Source organism: Bos indicus x Bos taurus, chromosome 2 (assembly GCF_003369695.1).
Source record: "Bos indicus x Bos taurus breed Angus x Brahman F1 hybrid chromosome 2, Bos_hybrid_MaternalHap_v2.0, whole genome shotgun sequence".
NCBI lineage: Eukaryota > Metazoa > Chordata > Mammalia > Artiodactyla > Bovidae > Bos > Bos indicus x Bos taurus.
The window spans coordinates 110,764,963-110,783,486 of NC_040077.1; positions in this window are offsets into that span (position 1 = coordinate 110,764,963).

Sequence of the window (18,524 nt, forward strand, 5' to 3'; positions counted from 1 at the left end):
AGCAAAGTTGTGAGGCCCAAATAAGCATAATAACCAAAGGCTTTTAAGTATAAAACCCATGAACTTCATTCTTTTGGAAAAGTTTATGAAAATCTCATGACACAGTCTTTTGCAATTTCACCATGTTATGAATTTTAATCTCACAGTAGTGAGGAACCAGGCTGACCACCAGCCTCCACTGGATTGTCTAGCGAGCAGTTAAAGCCCATCTGTAGTAAAGAGAAGCCCTGAAAAATGGGAAGAGTTCTGCTCTGTTTAATTTATCTAGAATTTTGCTATTTAAAAAATCTAGACATCGGTCTCTTTAATTTTGGCACACGTAAAATCTTATTTTTAGGTGTGTATTAGGGAGTTTATTTCTTCCTTTCTTAGGGTCTCCGAGGTCTTAATTCAGCCAGGCCAGAAGTCCTTTCTTAAACTCAAAGCATAGTTTTAAGTCCCATATTGTCCTGCAGATGGGAAGGGAATATTTTGATAGGAATTTTTGCTACAACACAATGTGAGCAATATTTTGTATTCATTAGTATGACTTGATGGAGATCTCTTCAGTTTTAGAGGTGCTGATCTAATGTGTAATTGCCCATAAAATTTAAATAGCAAAACAACAACAAAAATAACCCCAGGACACCGGAAGGGCCTGTTGCCTTAAGAAAATGTGCATTTATGCTGTTTGATCTGGACATTTCTTTCTCCCGTTTCCTTTGCACACCATGTACAGGCTGAGTCATTTCCTTTGTCCTGCAGCTAGAAATATTGAAATTGTCTATACCCAGCTAGGTCTGTTACACTCATTGAAGGCTGCAGCTTTGGTGCTTATGAAAGCCAGCCTGTTTTGCTCTGTCTCAAGGGGAACCAGGGCGAGGGATGCTCCATGATTTACACAAACCCTTCACCATGACTGTGAAAACAAAGTCTCTATAAATCACTGATGATAAGTGACCCTTTACTGTGTGTATAGGGTTAAGAGTAAAAGCCCTACTTCCAGTAGAAGTTCCATTTCTGTCATGGGACACACAGGAGGTGGAGTCTAGATTCAGTGTCCTTACTTCTGTAACTTTGCATCTCTTCTGAACTACCTCACTGGTGCAGATTGCCAAACTTGTGAAAAATCAGAAAACACGTGTGGGGCAGATTATCTGTCTTCTTTTCCTCTGAAACAAGAGACAGTGTTAATGGGATCTGTCAGTTTTTTCCCCAATAGCCCAAGGTTGCTAGTTCTCATGTTTGTTTGTTTTTTTAATTAAATGATAAAATGTCTATTTGTGCGGCTAAGGAGAGTTCCTTCTAGTAGGCTTTGTATATCTTTTTAAAGGAGGAAAACAAGGCAAATGTCAATATAACCAAGTAGTTGCTCCTGTTTCTCTGGGATGGCAAACGCAGAAGCAATTCTTTATATTTAAAACAAAGGGATTTTTCTCATGACTTGTATTTTTGTTATTTTAATTAATCTTTCCCAAATGTCATCAGCTGAGTGCCTTAATGTATTATATAAGAAAAAGAAGGTTATCTCAATCCACAGATAGGTTTTCTTGGGTGAGGATTTCCTAGGTGGTGGAATCTCTGTGTTGTGTATGTTTTGATCCTGGCCCCAAGAAAGCAGACTACTGCTGTTTCTGCATGAATGATTGAGGCACTGACCTGGAAGTCTGATGGATGCTGCCATGGGAGCCAAGTATTAGAGCCAGAAGGGACTGCAGAGTCTGTTAGTTTCTTCTGCTGCAGATGGAGCAGTTGAACCCCAGTGAGGCTGAATACAGACTGGAACTGACTCCATGTTCTAGGTTGAATAGGAGGTACCACCGTCCCGTGACTGTTGATTGGTAAACCCAAGAATCCTCCTATAAAGCAAAAGTGTCCAAAAAAGTAGAGTAGGATTAAAAATACACTTAAGGCAAGGGATTAACAACTCGGGAGCAAGCTCGGTCTTATTGGGATGGAGAACATTTTTCTTTCTTGAGGCCAGTACACCGCATTGTTGATTTTTCCCTTTTGCAAGAGCTATTTTGGTGATGCATCTGGGCAAAGTCCAAGTTTCCAACAGCGAGCTTGGGCCTTGGAGCCTCCGGTATCAGAGCTGCAGGATGGGGCAAGGTGTCTCAGGCCCAGAGTGAGTGACAGACCCTGCAAAGATCTTCCCTTTCAGCCGCGTTGTGATTGTTAATGTGGCCAAAGCAAGCTCATTACTCAGAGGTGCAAACAGGGCTTCTGTCTCCCTGGTCAGCTCCAAGCCCTGTGTCCATTCTGGCTCTGGCCTCATCCAGCTGCTTTTTTTTTTTTTTTTGATAGCGCTTAAATTCTGGTTAAGAATTATCTTAGGCTCTATTGAGAATAAAGATAAATCTGACTTTCCTTGTATTCCCAAGGGTTTGCATGATTCTCCCTTGTTCCATTTGCAGACCAACTTGGAGCTTCAGGTCTTTCTGGCTGGATTTCAAGCCCTCATTTACTGAGCTGCAGTCATATCGATACAATCAGAGAAAATAACTATCCCACTCTTTTCTACTCTCCAGGCTTCCATGTTCAAATCCCCCTTTAGTCTCTGGCCTTCCACTAATGGACTAAGTGACTTGGGATCATTGAGTTCCTATGTAAATAGAGTTAGGAGTGAATGGTCTCCAAGGTTTCTTCTGGCTCTATCTCTGTGGTCCCTCGCTGGCCATTTTTCTGTCTTCATGATGACATTTAGTGGGAGATGCAGATTTACCTACTGACTTTTCCTGTACTTTCCTCATTTGCCTGTGTTCCCGCAAGACATGTGGTGAGTTCGAACAATTGTCTCACTTGCCTGGTATTTACAAAACACAGAGTGCTACCAAAATTTCTCCAGCATTGCAGTGACTTTTACTCATGGTGTTTCTTAAGAAATAATTTAAGTCTCTAAGTAAAAACCAGAGAAATGTCTCTGAGACTGCCTCCTCTCTATCATTCAATACTAGGGAGTAACAATTTATTACATGTTAAATCCTATAGGAGATGATAGATTTTTATATTTTCTATGTTGGACGTGTGGCTGTATGTTTTTTAAAAAGTTGTTTGTAAAGTTTTGACCAATAAATGTGTTTCATGCCCAAGTTGTAGTTGTGTGAGTGTGATGTTTTACCTGGATGGAGTGGTTTTCCTTTGTTCACACCTTGACACGGCTAAATTAACTTGAACTTGAGATTGAATATAAGAAGGATAACACAACAGTGAGCATTGCAAATTCTCCTACTGAAGAGTCAGTCCTTCAAATTCACTTGGGATAAAAAATAAAACAGGAACTTCCCTGGTGGCCCAGTGGTTAAGACTCTGCACTTCTACTGCAGGGGCCATGGATTTGATCTCTGGAGGGCTTCCCTCGTGGCTCAGATGGTAAAGAATCTGCCTGCAATGCCAGAGACCTGGGTTCAATCCCTGGGTGGGGAAGATCCCCTGAAGAAGGGCATGGCAACCCACTCTAGTATTCTTGCCTGGAGAATTCCATGGACAGAGGAGCCTGGCGGGCTACAGTCCAGGAGGTGGCAAAGAATTGGACACAACTGAGTGACTAACACTTTCTTGGGGAACTAAGATGCCCGTGCTGCTCACGGGAGCCAAAGAAAAAGCAAAAAGAAAAAAGACAAACAGAAAGCCAGGGCAGGGCTAACCGAAAAGCGCAGGTGTGCAGGATGCGGCAAGAGCAGAGGACGGTGAGCGAGGAGGAAGCAAGTCAGGAAACGGCTGTGGTCTCACTCGCGTGGTAGGAATAAGTGTGAAATTTCTCAGATCCAGAAGTATTCAAAAACTAGTCAAGCAGTTGATAGATTCCCAATCAAGTGAATCACCGCTAGTGGGTGCTGGGTTTCTACTTTGGGTGATGAAAATGTTCTAAAATTGGATAGTAGTGATGGTTGCACAACTCTGAATATTCTGAAAACCCCTAAACTCTACACATCAAATAGGTGAACTCCATGGTGTGTGAATTATGTCTCAATAAAGATGTTTTGTAAACTCATCAGACATTTGCCAAAATAAAGGAAGAAGCTCAAAAATTCCTTTTATTAATGTGTCAGAAATAAAATGTCCCCCCTTTGATGCCAGCACTTTGGATGACAAAACTGATAAGGCCTGTGATGTTTCTGGTGTTCCCTATCAAAACAGGTGTTTCCAGTACTCGAAGTATTTTATTGGATAAAGGACATGCTGTTTTATTATAGTGTACAATACTACTTTGACTTTAATTTTTCCAAATATTTTATTAATACTGTAGCTGAAGACTAATTAATATTATCATATAAAGGTAACAATCAATATTTATTGATCACCTCCAATGGACCAGATTCAGGGTTAAGTACTTTATGTGCATTATGGCATTTAGCTCTTGAAATAGCCCTATGGATTGGTACTATTTTTATCCCATAGGAAACTGGGGCTCAGAGCAGCTAAGGGCTTTGCTCAGGCAACCCTGATGGTGGGTGGTGGAGCTTGGACATGACATCTGGTCCCCTGGCCAGAGCCCATTCTTTGGGTGTAGGGCTCAAGAGCCCTGGGGTGTGTGCTGTCTCTGTCTCTAGCTGACCGTGTGACTCTGTAAGTGACCTTGTGTTCTTTACCTACAAATGAAAAGGTGGGATTTGATGGTGAAGTTTCCTTATTGGTCTGCCTGGCTGTGATTCTATTCTTGTATGTCCAAGCCACTCCCCTAACCTAGTGGGCATGGAGCCATTCTCAGCGCTGAGAACAACCCTGAGGACCCATTGTGACGTGGAAAATGTTGTGTTGACCATCGAAAGGACTAAGAAAGGCTTATCAATGGACTAGTATTTGTTGTCAAAGTTTAAAATGTTATATGAAAAAAAAAATGTTGTATGAAGAATACTCATTTAATTAGAAGTCTTGATTTGGCAGGGTGGGAAACTACATAGAGCATTAAGCCAGGGAAAGGTCACTTTCTTCAAATTGCATTTTATTATTTTTTAAATTGAAGTATAGTGGATTTACAGTGTTGTAAACATAACAAAGTGATTCAGTTATATGTGCCACACACACATATTATATATGTATGAACATATATATATTCTTTGTCAGATTCTTTTTCTTTGTACATTATTAAAAAATATTGAGTCTAGTTCCCTGTGCTATGTAGGAGGTTCTTGTTGGTTATCTATTTTACATGTAGTAGTGTATATGTGTTAATCCCAAACTCCTAGTTTATTTCTTCCCCCTTCCAAACTGTATTTTAAAATTCACTTTATTTATCACATGTGTATATGTATATGTATCACATGTGTATTTACCACATGTGTATATCTATCATATGTATATGTGTTTTCCTAAGTAACTTTAAAAATTTTGCCGTGTGTTCCAAATTTAAGAAGTGTCTCCCGTTTGACTTCTCCTTCTTTGCCTTTTCCAGCTCACCATCTTTAAGAATTCAAAATGGGAAGGAGACTTGATCTTAAGTTTGACATCGCATTTTACATGTCATGCTGAAATAAAGGAATGCTCTGATCTTAGATGGACCAGTTCTCTAAGAATAGGATCACATAATTTGTAATTTCAAATTCACTTAACTTTAAAATAACATTGTATCCATACATATGGAATGTAAGTCATATTACATTTAGTGAAACGCAGAAGGGCTTATATAGATAGATATAGATACAGACATTGATGCATATATATATTTTTTTTCATTACTCCTGTTGAAATAATACTCAGATAAAGGAAATTTTAAATCACTCAGAATGAGAGCAAACATGATTCATTTGGGAACTAGCTATACTATTTAAAATGGAGTTGACTTCAAATAATATACAATTGATGGAACTTAGTGAAGTTATTATTATGAGTAAACACAGGAGATATGGCATAGTGACACTCCGATGTTCCTGAAGGAAGCAACACACTCTGTTGTTTCAGGACAAGAGCAGACCTGCAGCTGAATAGCATTGCAGCTCCAGAGGGAGGGGTGACATCCTGCCAGGGAAAGGCCTTGATCAAACATCCATCCACATGCCTCCCCTTTTCTATCTTCCTCTGTCATTCAGGTTTTTTTCAGCTTTATGGCTTATGGCTTCTACTCTGTCCATAATCCAGGGAAAAGAAAAAGAAGAGAAAGAGAAGGGTAAGTTAACTAGCAAGGAGCAACCAAGAAACTGCCTTTTTGTCAGAGGTCAGGTCAAGGACCATGAAAATAAGGAAGAGTCAATAAGAAAGCAAGGAGGACTGCATGGAGGAGGAGGATGTCTCATGATGATACATTTCACGTTAAAGGACTGTTCACATTCCATTTCATGGCGTGTCCTTGTCCTGGAGACTTTCAGTAACAGGTGACAGGAGCAATGTTATTTCAGAAATGACGCCCCACCAAAAGAAGGTTTATCTTCCTCTTTACCCTTTCCTGGTGATGTCAGGACTGACTCCTTGGTTAGCGGTTCACGTTTCATTAGCTCTACCAGACCACCAGGATAAGGATCTTTGCTGTTTAGCTGATTACTGTTATGAATCCACTGTCTCTTACTTAGGTATCTATACAGTTGAAAATCTTAGCTGGAAGTTAGAGGAGACCCTAAAACCCCTTTTTTTCCTCAGTACTATGCCAAGTAGACAGATGATATTAGCAACTAGCCCAAAGATCAAATAGTCAAGTGAACACAGAATAATAAAATGCTGTTTAAATCTGCCTAGGCAATGTGAGCATTAGAACTATGTATTCACACAGTTATTGTTGAGAGTTTGATGATACAAACCACCAGGGTAATTTGACTACAACTGCTGAGTTTAGATGTTTAGGTGACAGAGCTTATGCAGAGCAGTGGTAATTTACCCGAGTGGTCATTTGTGACCCAAGAAACCTGTTTTCATAAGGAGCTATTGGTACTGAACTTTTGAAATACTCTGGAGCTGTTACCACATTCTTTTGGCCCAACTTTGTTGCAGATATTATTTTCCTTTCCACATCTTGATAGGCTTAGAAACTGCCCCAGGGCCATTATTTCAAAGGAGAAATTTCTCTTCCATCCTGGCTGTGATTTCTCTTTGCCCTGGGCTCTAGAAACAGACGGACACAGTGACTTCAGTCTGATCCTCTATCTGGGGAATGTAATGTGTTTTCTGCTAATTTACTGAGTTCCATCAGGGTTATTCTCTGCCAGAATTATTTGGCAAGAATCTGCTGAAGAATTACTTTCAGCTTTGTTTGTGGTTACTAGATTCAATTGGAATTTCCTGCGTCTCCTGGCAATTCTGAGATTTTCGTGGAGGGGCCAAGGCCCTGGCTGCAAGGTGTGGTTTTGCCAGCAAATGCAAGAAATCTGGGTACAGCACAGAGGAAGATGCTCGGGGCCCAGTTCTGAACATCTTCCCAATTTGACAATGTTGATCAACCACTGACTCGGTACAAAGAACTAAAGCCCAAGACATATGTTTTGCCCTCTTGAGGGCTATAAGAAGAAAGTATCTTATAGGGAGGAGATTAAACCAGTCTCAAATCAGGATCAAAGCAAATCCTAAAGGAAATCAACCCTGAATATTCATTAGAAGGACTGATGCTGAAGCTGAAACTCCAATACTTTGGCCATCTGATGCAAAGAGCCAACTCATTGGAAAAGACTCTGATGCTGGGAAGGATTGAGGGCAAAAGGAGAATGGGGCGACCGAGGATGAGATGGATAGGTAGCATCACTGACTCAATGGACATGAGTTAGCTAACTGGGAGATAGTGAAGGACAGGGAAGTCTGGCGTGCTGCAGTCCGTGGGGTCGCAAAGAGTCAGACAGGACTTAGTGACTGAACAACAGCAACAACAATCTTACAGGAGAGAGAGGGAAGCAGAGGTCACAAGATGAACACCAGCCCAGAGCTTTGGCCATGTAGAGAGATGAGTTGTGGCTGGGGGATCTGGGAGGAGACATGGAGGGGATGGAATTGACTTGGGCTTGCAAGATTGAGAACTATCTAGGTGAGCACAACGGGGAAAATCAGGCAGAGGAGTCATGGAAGAGTGGCCAGCTTGTCACAGTTTGCTGGGACTTCCCTGGTTTTAGCAGTGAAAACCCCTCAACCCCAAGCCAAGCAGGTGGCTGGCCATGGTCAGCTGGAAGGCAGAGCTAGTGGTTTCCTTGGCCTATTGGAGGGACAGTAGGGGGCCTTTGTTTTTTAATGCTGCAGAGAGCAACTTTTAAACCAATCTTTGCCTATGGTTACTGGGGAGGGTGGGGGGCGGGGATGGGAGAGGAGGGATAAACTGGGAGATTGGGATTGAGATATACGCACTATGGTATATAAAATAGGTAACCAAGAAAGACCTACTGTATAGCACAGGGAAATTTACTCAACACTCTGTAATGGCCTATATGGGAAAACTGTCTGTAAGAGGAGATGTGTATATAACTGATTCACTTTGCCACACACTTGAAACTAACACAACATGTAAATCAACTATACTGCAATAAAAACTATTTTTAAAAAAGGAAGAAAAAATAAACCAGTCTTTGGAAAATGAATAATTCTAGCTTAGCTATCAGTTCAGTTCAGTTCAGTTCACTTCAGTTGCTCAGTCGTGTCCGACTCTTTGCGACCCCATGAATCGCAGCACGCCAGGCCTCCCTGTCCATCACCAACTCCTGGAGTTCACTCAAACTCACATCCATCGAGTCGGTGATGCCATCCAGCCATCTCATCCTTTGTTGTCCCTTCTTCTCCTGCCCCCAATCCCTCCCAGCATCAGAGTCCTTTCCAATGAGTCAACTCTTCGCATGAGGTGGCCAAAGTACTGGAGTTTCAGCTTTAGCATCATTCCTTCCAAAGAACACCCAGGGCTGATCTCCTTTAGAAAGGACTGGTTGGATCTCCTTGCAGTCCAAGGGACTCTCAAGAATCTTCTCCAATACCACAGTTCAAAAGCATCAATTCTTCAGCACTCAGCTTTCTTCACAGTCCAACTCTCACATCCATACATGACCACAGGAAAAACCATAGCCTTGACTAGACGGACCTTTGTTGGCAAAGTAACATCTCTGCTTTTCAGTATAGCTTAGCTATATAGCCTATGATACGCTGCAATTTCCCAGCTACTGGGAATTCAATGTGAATGATAGGCTCAAGGCTCTGGAAGGTCACCATACATTTGAGGGAGATTTTTGTCATGCATTCCCCTTAATTCCCTCTTTTGTCCAAGTGGCCTCAAAATTAATGACTGAATATTTGCCAAAAATCTGGATCCCATGGAAATAGTTACTCTATGACTGTGACCATCTTTTCTGAGCTTCACTTTCTCTTTCTCAGTTCAGTCGCTCAGTCCTGTCCAACTCTTTGCGATGCCATGAACTGCAGTGTGCCAGGCTTCCCTGTCTATCACCAGCAGATAGATTTAACTTGGGCTAAAGTTGAACTCCCCTCAACTGGTAATGTGACCACAATCAAATTCATAAAGAAATGAAAAGTTTCTCATGGGAAGCATCCATCTAAGTTATTCTTTCCCTTGTTGACAATTGTTAAAACTGGGTTTAGAAAAACTATACACTGCTTCAAATCAATTCCAGTGCCAGAGACCCAAGAAAGCATTAGATTTTTGAACATAAAAAGTAATATAACTGATAAAAATGCAGTCAACCTCATGCTGGTTTCATCACAGTGACAAAAATGTCATCACAGCTCCAGACATCACATCCATGTTTAAGTCAGGAAGAAGGAGAGAGGTGTCAACTCTTTCTTTTGCTTCATTAGAATCTACACTATCTTTCTACAGTCCCTCTTGCAAACTTTCCTGGCTATTTCATTGGTCAGAACTAGGTCACATGATCCCCCCTCCCCCGCTCCCTTACAAGTATCTCTGGGAAAGTGAGTATTTACTTTCTACTCTCTGGAGTAGGGGTCAGCAAAATTTGAAGACTGAGACAGTAAATATGTTAGGCTTTGCAGGTCATTTGGTCACAGTACTCAACTCAGCCATACAATGCAAAAGCAGCCACAGATAAAATGTATTTGGATCGATGTGACTGTGTTTCAATACAACTTCATTTGTGAGCAATGAAATTTGAATTTCATGTAATATTCCTGAAATCTTCTTCTTCTTTTGAGCTTTCTCCAACCATTTAAAAGTGTAGAAATCATCATTAGCTCCCGGGTTGTACAAAAACAGGACCCCAGTCCCCTATTTGAGAGGAGTTTAGAAACAGCTTTGGAAGGCTTACCATGTGCTATGGCAAACAGGCCCTGTACCGTGAGTATAGATCATTGGGAAAATGCTGTCATGCTCAGTCTATCAAGCCAATGTTAATTTTCCTGAGATAACAAGAACACTTGCTTCCCAGCCCTGTTCTTTGTCATGAACAGAGTGAAGTTTATCAGATAGCTTTAATTCAGAAAATCTGTATTGCTGATTTCCTAGGTCAGGAAACGTTATATATTTTACATATTTTGTTTCAAATTGCCCTACAGTGACTGTAGAACTGGATCAGGCTCTACATGAGAAAGCTCTACAACAGTCTGGAACTGTATAAATTATAGACACTATTCTTTCTTGGAGAATTCCATAGGCAGAGGAGCCTGTGGGCTACAGTCCATGGGGTTGCAAAGAGTCAGACATAACTGAGCAACTGACACTTTCTTCTTTTCATAACAAAGAGTTTGCCTAATTTCTCAAAGGTCTGTTTGCATTTACTTCAGAAAACTTCAGAGATAAAATTACTCTAGATACTAGTTAAAACAGGAGAGTGATGTATTAGGTACCTTGATCTAATGATTATTCTCTAAAATGCTACATGTTCATTTTCTATTCTCTTTTGAACTTCATAGTTAATTTTATAATTATGTTGCATGTGTGTATTTCTATATAAATATTAAAATATGTACATATAAATTTAATATGAAATAATTCTAATATAATATGTACTATTGGTTTTTAGTCTTCACTCAGCCCTTAGGGCTCCCGGATAGCTCAGTGGTAACGAATCTGCCTGCCAACGCAGGAGATGCAGGTTTGATCCCTGGGTCAGAAAGATTCCCTGGAGAAAGAAATGGTAACCTACTCCAGTATTTTTGCCTGGGAAATCCCATGGACAGAGGAGCCCGGCAGGCTACAGTCCATGGGTTCATGAAAGAGTCGGACACGACTTAGCAACTAAACAATACCAATATAAAATACCCATATCTAAATAATCTGATGCTTCCTTAAAATTTTTTTTTTAATTTTATTTATTTTTATTTTTGGCTTTGCTGGGTCTTTGTTGCTCTCACAGGTTTTCTCTAGTTGTGGCGAGTGGGGTTACTCTCTAGTTGAGGTGTGCGGGGTTCTCATTGCAGTGGCTTCTTTTATTGTGGACAACTGTCTCGAGGGCATACAGGCTTCAGTAGTTGTGTTTCCTGGGCTCTAGAGCACCGGCTCAATAGTTGTGGGGCACGGGCTTAGTTGCTTCATCGCACGTGGGATCCTCCCAGACCAGGGATGGAACCCATGTCTCCTGCATTGGTAGGCAGATTCTTTACCACTGAGCCACCAGGGAAGCCCAATTCTATATATTTTTAAAAACCCCAGGCAATAGATATGCACCTTATCCATGGATCTGCTTTGTGAACCAGTCAATGGGATTGCATTAGAATACAGGCTGCGTGACCATAGCAAAGAGACCTCAAATTGCAGAAGCCTCAATATGAAATTAATTTCTTTCTCACATAAGAGCCTGGAGGTAAATGGCCCAGGATGCTGGGTCTATTCATTCAAACACCCTAGTTGCTTCCGTTTATTTGACCACCATCCCCTAGGGTTTCATCCTTGTCTGCATGATGAGGTTGGCTGCTGCTACATCCACATTCTATCCCATGGGAAAAACAGAGTAGATAAGCACAGAGTTGTACATTAAGGCCAAGACTCAGCTGTACACACACCACTTCCACTTTCATAATATTGGCACAGCAGGCTACAAGGGAAACTGGAAGGTATAGTCTTCCTCTCGTGTAAGATGTAGACATATATTTTTCTTGTCTCTAAATACACACTGCCTCTGCTTAGTTGCTCAGCCATGTCCAACTCTCTGCAGCCCCATGGACTGTAGCCCGCCAGGCTCCTCTGTGCACGGGATTCTCCAGGCAAGAGTACTGGAGTGGGCTACCATTTCTTCCTCCAGGGGATCTTCCTGGCCCTGAGATCAAACCCATGTCTCTTGCATCTCCTGCATTGCAGACAGATTCTTTCCCACTACCCCACCTGGGAAGCCCTCCTACATACACACAGTCAGATATATACATAAATAGCTAAATGGGCATATGCCCAGCTGAAATTGGACACCTGAAAATGAAACATTATTTTCAGTTAAATGTAATAAATTGAATGCTTGTGTTAATCTTTATTCTTTCATGAAACCATACTGAAAGAAAAAGAAAGTGAAGTCGCTCTGTTGTGTCCAACTCTTTGAGACCCCATGGACTGTACCCTAACAGGCTCCTCCGTCCATGGGATTTTCCAGGCAAGAGTACTGGAGTGGGTTGTCATTTCCTTCTCCAGGGGATCTTCCCGACCGAAGGATCAAACGCTGGTCTCCCACATTGTAGGCAGACGCTTTACCCTCTGAGCCACCAGGGAAGCCCCAACCATACTGACACAAGAATAAAAAAATAAATAAAAATGGTGAAAATTCAAGAAGTTAAAGAGAACAGGGTAGGAGTAAGAGGAGAAAGTGAGGTCAACACTATTTTGCAAAATGGAAAACGGATGGAAAAGTGGTAACTGACTAGGCAGAACAAAAATACCAGAAATTTAATGGCAGAGAGAGTTGAGGCAGAATGCCTGGTAGGAAACCACCCGATGCCCATTGCAGAACCTCGGAAAGCCCAAGGTATGGAAGGCATCACCTGTCCAAAGCCGGGTGTGTGGAATTCCCTGGTGGTCCAGTGTTTAGGACTCAGTGCTTTAACTGCCTGGGTCCAGGTTCAATTCCTAGTCGGGGGAACTAAGATCCAAAAAGGTGAGTGGTGCAGCCGAAAACAAAACAAAAACAAACAACAAAGAGTCGGGTGTGGAGGAGACCAAAAGCAGAGAGCAGTCAGTCTCTTGAAGAAGCAGACTCTCAGATTCCCTGTCCTGGCTCCTGCAGCTTGTGCATTGCTGACCTGAATAGAGCACAGAAGCTCTGCTCTTGGAAATTCTAGAGAAACTCTGAGCTTTGGGGCACCAAGCTCAGTGGAGGAGATGGGGTGGGGAGATGCCTTTGAAGCAGACTGAGTGACAATCTTCATACTGAGCAGTAATTCCTACAGCGCTCTTCCCACACCGGGTTCCTGTAATCCTGGGAAGCTGGTTTTCTATCACCCCCAACAGGAGACTGGAGAATTCCTCTTTGGGGAAGTCAGCCAACCCAAGAGAGAAGACCTACGGATCCCAATCCTTGTGGGTCCCCATCGGCCACAATATAATGCTGCTAATCACTGAATAAATTCTATTTACACAGAGCTGCTGGTCAGCTTTTTAGTGGCAGCAATGCACATCCAAAAATCAACAGATGTTTCAAGGAAGCCTTCGAAAGGAGCAAATATAACAAATGAAGAACATGAGAGACGGAGACAGTGAGAGCAAGCTTACAATAATTTATATCGTTAGATAAGAGAAAATTTTGCAACCATAAAACAAGAGCAGAATGCTAAAGTCAAAAAGCATTAAAAGAAAAGAAGGTGACATAACCATATAGTGATGATAGGAAGAGGAGAAAAATAGGTGCAGGAATGAATGAGGGTAAAGAACCCACCTGCCAATGCAGGAGATGCATGAGATGAGGGCTCAATCCCTGGGGAAGATTCCCTGGAGGAGAACATGGCAACCCACTCCAGTATTCTTGGCAGGAGAATCCCACAGTCAGAGGAGCCTGGCGGGCTACAGTCCACAGTGTCACAAAGAGTTGAACACAAGCGACTTAGCACACACAAGCAGGCCTGAATGGAGAAGTCAAATTCTCTCCTTTTTTGTACGAAAGAGTCAACAGATGGACTCTAACATTAAAAAGTAAACACAAATATCAATTTAATGATGTCATTTAGGATTTAGATATAAACACACAAAGAAAGCTAAATGAGTAGAAAATTACTGACTGGAAGTAGGAATTGAGGTTGACGAAGGTGGGGCAGGAGACTTCTGCTTTTTACTGTATTTGATTTATGAAACCACATGTAACATTAAAATATGTTTTTAATAAACTAATAAACATTTTATTAGTTTTAATATTATTTAAAAATATTATACTTTAAAATAATAAAAACATTAATATCTCATTTCTTGAAGACTGATTCCCTATAAGATGTTGAGCTCTAAATGTACCAGAAGTCTCTGTGTGAAGCAATTAGGAAAAACAACAGCAAGATGGAGCAGGGGCTAGAAGCAGTTTTTCAGGGACCTCATGACCTTAAGATATGAAGGCATTTGAAAGAAACCTGGATCATTCAGGAGGGAAAGTGGGAATTCCAATTTTACGAAATCTGAGCAAATCATTGTGGACCAAGTTGCCAAATATTGACAGGACTGGCAGATGTTGTAGAAATACAGATGTTCTGTTATTAAAAAATTTATTCTGTTTATATATTTTAATAATAGGAAGTCAGTTTGCTTGGATAATATTGGGAAATGAAGACTGGCTTTTCCTTTTAAGTTATAACCAGAAATGCTCTGCATGACAAGCCAGACATTACTGACTTTTCAAAACCTCTTCATCCTGACTGGCATCCTAGGAAACAGGTTGGATATTTGCTTTCTCAGCCTTACTCTCAGCAGAGGTTGCCCATGTGTTCCAGTTCTGGCTAATGACAAATAAGGGAAAGTGCTTAGGGCCTCTGGAAAGTTTTGTCCTTCTTGATGAGCAGTTGGAGCACGGGGAAAGAGACTCTGTAGACTGGCTTGGAACACGGTGTTAATGTCATTTTCCAGCTCTCTGTGGCCATCTTGCAACCACAAGGGAAGGCCAAGGGAATTTCCAAAGACTCCAGTCCAAAGCTCTGGCATCAACAAACCAATACCAGTAACTGTGTAACTCAAATCTCCCCCTTTTGTGTGACCAAAAGCAAGTCTACTTTCACCATTGGTTCAAATATGTGCTTGTACTATTTTTATAAATAATGTAATCTTGGCAATGTCCCCTGTGGCAACTATTGAAGGAAGGCAAAAGGATTCACTCACATCAACATGATCATTCACCACATTTGTCCATTTGTATGAAAGTTCAAAACAGTTCTTCAAGAAGTGGACATTGGGGGACTTCCCTGGTAGTCCAGTGGCTAAGACTGTGCTCCCAATGCTGGAGGCCCAGGCTTGATCCCTGGTCAGGGAACAAGATTCCACAAGGTGCAACTAAGGCCAAGTGCATACAAATAAATATTTTTTAAAAAACTATAAAAAAAGAAGTGGACCTTGGGACACAGATGTTGTAGGCGTGATGAACTAATGACCCCCTTAGTGGAGGTTGGCTTCAAGGGGACTGGGTAGCCGGAGTCTTTAGGACATTGGAGCCCCTGGGGAAGTGAGGATTCCCTCTGGCTGCTTTGTCTGTTTATCCTCAATGCACAGTGCATATAGCATCCTTTACTCTGAGTGCCATCAAGCAAAATGTGCCAGGAAGCCATGCTTTGGGACTCACTCAAGGCTTCCCCAATAGCTTGGCTGGTAAAGAATCCACATGCAATGCAAGAGAGGAGGGTTCAATTCCTGGGTCAGCAAGATTCCCTGGAGGAGGATATAGCCACCCGCTCTGGCATTCTTGCCTGAAGGATTCCATGGACAGAGGAGCCTGGCAGGCTACAGTCCATGGGGTCGCAAAGAGTCAGACACGACTGAGAAACTAAGTATGCCAAGGCTTTTATGTGCGAAGAACCAACTCATTGGAAAAGTCCCTAATGCTGGGAAAGATTGGAGGCAAAGGGAGAAGGGGGTGACAGAGGATGAGATGGTTGGATGGCATCACTGACTCAATGGACATGAGTTGGAGCAAACTCTGGGAGATAGTGGAGGAGAGAGGAGCCTGGCATGCTGCAGTCCATGGGGTGGCCACAAGCTGGACAAGACTTAGCGACTGAACAACAACAAGATGCCTTGATGCTATGTTGTTCTACATGGATGAAGCTGCTCTAGGGAAAGTCTTGGCAGTCCAGTGGTTAGGACTCTCCGCTTCCACTGCAGGGCACCTGGGTTCAGTCCCTGGTGGGAGAACTCAGATCCCTCCAGCCTCCCGGCAAGGTCAGAAACAAGAAGCTGCACTAAAGTACGAGGTACAGAGAAGCGCAAGGTGTAGAATGATCAAGAAGAAACAATACTCTTCCCCAGACCCTTCAGCATCAACACCCCAAAGAAAAACAAGCTGTTACAGAGGAAATACAGTTTACTTCCTGACTTCAGCCCCCTTTTTAAAAACAACAATTAAAATACATAATAGATACTGGAGTGCCTCAGTGCACAGCCATTGGGTGGCAGAGTCAAAATTCGAAAGTAGGTCTCCTGACTCACTAATGAAGCCGAGGGAAGAGGCACACATTACCTCCAACTCTCCAGTCTCCTGTTCCCCCTTCCTTCAGAGGTAACTGGGCAATAACGAACTTTCATAGCTGAGAGAGGGACATGGGAGCAGGCAGCTACTGGGGTGATGTGCTGGAGGATGGTTTGGCAACCACAGAAGTGAAAACTGAAAGAATGAGGGTGGCTCGGCCAACTCCAATCCCTTTATTCGTGGTCTGTGAAGATGTGACAAGACCAGAGGAGCCAGGGCAGAGGACAGGGGCCCCATTGTTCTGCTGGGCTGAGGCCGAATGGACTTCCTCACCATTTGTTTCTCTGACCTCCGCTAAATGGCACTGTCCTCGCCCTGTGCCAACTGCTGATGATGAGGAAATCAGAAGATTTGCTTGGGTGGAGACTGGGCTCCGTCCAAGCGTGTGTGGCTTTATTACTCATTTCTTTAACTTCTGAGGTTGCTGCCTGAGACTGTCAACCCTGGGGCTACTGCTGGTCAGATGTTTTACTTCTGCTTGCGATGCAAGATGGTGGGGCTCTCTGTGATAAGGAAGCAATGACATCCAGACGACCAGAAGACTAGTAGGACCTTCTCCTTATGCAAATAAGAAAAGCCCTAAAAGGCCAAAGGAATTTCCCCAAATCTCAAAACGACTCAGTGACAGGCAGGAATTACTCCCTGCTTGGTAGCCTGCCACCTCCTGAATATGTAACTTTGGCCAAAAAATTCAACTTCTCCAAGCTTCAGTTTTCTCATCTGTAGAGACTTGTAAAAGAATATTTCACATAGAAATGGGAGAAGGAGCTGAGATTATGCATATAAAGGGCATACCCCACTGCCTGAGAACACAGCACATGTGGAGATGTTAGCTTTATATTATTATTGATTCCTAGCTTGTTTCTCTCCATTCAGTTCTGGGGGGTCTTCACTGTGCTAACTGCTAACTGTAGGAATCACAAGAAAAGCATCCCATTTGTGGAAACCCTTAGTGCTATATACCTAAAAAGTGTGAATTTTCCTATATCTAAATTATACACAAACCAACCTGAGGGTGTTTTTTAAAAAGACATTTATTCCATTGCAAACTATCGAGTCTCATTATGCACATGTAACACTGTCATTTGAAAAGGTTCTTAAATGGTTGTGGTGGCCAGTTTAAAATATGACGGCTAACTGACTCGATGGACGTGAGTCTGAGTGAACTCCAGGAGTTGGTGATGGACAGGGAGGCCTGGCGTGCTTCGATTCATGGGGTTGCAAAGAGTCAGACACGACTGAGCGACTTTACTTTCACTTTTCACTTTCATGGATTGGAGAAGGAAATGGCAACCCACTCCAGTGTCTTGCCTGGAGAATCCCAGGGACGGCGGAGCCTGGTGGGCTGCCATCTATGGGGTCGCACAGAGTCGGACACGACTGAAGTGACTTAGCAGTAGCAATGGAGGCAGTTATAGATATTTGCCCAGAGTATTGGTTAAGCATTCTAAAAGTTTCAGCAATCAATTCAAAAAAGTGTGTCCCTTGGTTAAATAAAGACAGTTTATTTGGGTACTTTTAAGGAAATTGCTGATTTCCCTTTGTAGTTTTATGTGCTTTGTGTTGCCCAAAAACTTGAACACTTTCCATGAACTCCAGAAGTTCTTTCTGAAGCTTTGCAAAGTCAGAATATATTTTCGTGATTTCCTTTCTCCCAAGCAGACAAGACTGCTCCTCTGGAATTTCCTGACACTTGGTAGCATCAGACAGAGTTATCAAGATCTAGCTGACATCCTAATTATTTGTGAACGTGTCTTATTTTCTCCTCTAGATGTTTAGCTTTTTGAGGTCGAGGGCTACAACTGAATGATATTCCTATTCCTAATGCTGCCAAATTAATGAAAAAAAATCAGTCATTATTGTTGACTGATAAAACAATTAAGAAGCAATGTTTTGTTTCCCAGAGAGCTTGAATAAATGAAAAAAAATCATGAAACAAAATACTGTTTCATTATTGTTAATGAGTAGAGGCAGAACAAAGAAGCCATATATTGTTTTAGAGGGAACTTTAGGTCCTTGATTTAGTATAAAGAGACAATTTTTCAT